Source organism: Gadus macrocephalus, chromosome 19 (assembly GCF_031168955.1).
Source record: "Gadus macrocephalus chromosome 19, ASM3116895v1".
Classification (NCBI taxonomy): domain Eukaryota; kingdom Metazoa; phylum Chordata; class Actinopteri; order Gadiformes; family Gadidae; genus Gadus; species Gadus macrocephalus.
Genome location: NC_082400.1, coordinates 17,610,947 through 17,613,080, shown reverse-complemented (window position 1 = coordinate 17,613,080; position 2,134 = coordinate 17,610,947).

Here is a 2,134-nt window from a genome sequence, read left to right as displayed (position 1 = left end):
CTCCCTCTATCCCCACCCTCTCTCTCCCTCTTTCCCTCTCTTTTCTCTCTCTCTCTCTCTCTCTCTCTCTCTCTCTCTCTCTCTCTCTCTCTCTCTCTCTCTCTCTCTCTCTCTTTCTTTCATTATATGTTTCGCTCTCAATCCATTTCCCTTATCCTACATGGTCATTGATGAATCTCAACACATCTGCAGTATAACATGTGCGAACACAAATCATTGCACTTGTGTGAAGCTAACAGGGAACATTCAGGAAATGCCTGGTCATGATATCTCTCCTTCACACCTGAAATCACTCTCCGGGCCGACCCATGTCTGCTCTGCTGCGGGGGGGGACATCTGCCCGCATCATGTGGAGGAGTTTGTCAGTGGGACAAACCCTCACATGCTCAGCGTCAGCCTCAGGTGCTGCTGGATGTCAGCCAAAGGTCAGCCAGCCAATCAAGAGCATGATGGCATTCAGGAGGAATCCGATTGGAAGAGAGCGAGAGAGAAAGGGATAGTTAGGGTCGTCGGGCAGACTTTTTACGAAAGGACAAAAATAGCTGCAAGCCGTGTTCTCCTCCCCTTTAACGGTGGTGTTACTACTCCGACAACGCTGGACCGGTCAGCCTTTAACCTCCGGCCCCATGCCTTTAGAGATCAAACATTTTTTGGGTCTTTTGAGGATAGTCAAGCTATTTTCCTTTAATTAAAAACCTGTCAAAATGTGTAAATTATGTATAAGATCTCTTTTTTAAGAGAGGGAGGAAGATTAATGTTAGCAAGATGTGAAGCTAATCTTTCACGTTTTGACAACTCAATCATCTTCCCTGAAAATACCTTGTTTTTCTTGTATAAAGATATTTTTATCATCAACGCATTAAAATAAAACTCTCCCAGTCCTCTGTGTCATTCAACATCATTAAACCCCCGAATTAAAAAACTAATCTGGAGATCTTCCGACGCTATTCCGACGACTGCCACTTCCCTTCAACCCAATACCAAACAGAACACGTACGTTCAACCTTCACATCGCACTCTGGAGGACGGGAGATTCCAGAGCATTCCTGAGCCTCCACATGTGCTGTCTCCGGGCCCCTGTCATGTGGTTCTCACCTGTCCAGACAGACCACAGACCCGGGATAATAGATCTCTGTGTTCACCTTGGTCTGCTCCTGCTGTCAGACGGGTACGGCCCGGCGCCGCCCCCCCCCCCCCCCCCCCCCCCCCCCTCCCACTGACCCTGCGCCTGCTTTGTGTTCCTACTCCCATAGAGTTTGGAAATGTGCACAGGGCTCTCCTGACAGTAGAACAAGCGACAAGTGTGTGTGTCTGTGGGCACATGTGTGCGTCTGTGCGTGCATGTGTGTGTATGTGGTTGTGCAATTGTATGTCTGTGGGTGTGCGTGCAGGTATGTATGTGGGTGTGTGTGCATGTATACGGGTGTGTGTGCAGGTATGTTTATGTGGTCGTGTATGATTGTGTGTAGGTGGGTGTGGGTGCAACCTGTATGTGTGTGTTTGTGTGTGTGTGGGTGTTTGGCATCGTGTCTATGTGGGTGTGCGTGCATCACGGGTACGTGCGTGTGTGAATGTGTGTGTGTGTGTGGGGGTTGGTTAGCCGTCTTCACCAAGCATGACACTAGGAGATGGAAAAGTGCAGAGCGAGCATTCGTCATTCCCCCTGACCTGTGAAAGTTACCTCTGCCTCCCATATTGGAATCCATTTTCGCTGACGACGCAGGGCACGATCGCCGGCGCATAAAGTTGAGCAAAGTCCCAGCGTCCTGTTGTAGAACCCATGGATGGTGGGGCTCCTGGTTAGCAGAGAGGTTGAGGGGTTAAGTGTAACCCTATCCCTGATTGGTTTTGAGGGCCTTTCTGCCTGTCAACAGAAAAATACTATTCTGTTTGCATTTCCCATGATGCTTTGCTGATTCCCCCCCAACCGCTGACCTTAACCACAAGAAACCCTTATCTACGTTAAAGTGCTGTAGGTCAGATATAAAAGCTATAATTTCAATACAATCTGTTGGAAATGCCACAGCCATCCGTCACGTCAGCTATGAGTGAAGGACTTTGTCCGAATATCTGTTTCTCGTCGACTGCGCCCCGGCCTCAGTATGAGAACCAATCAGATCCTCTCAACCCTGAT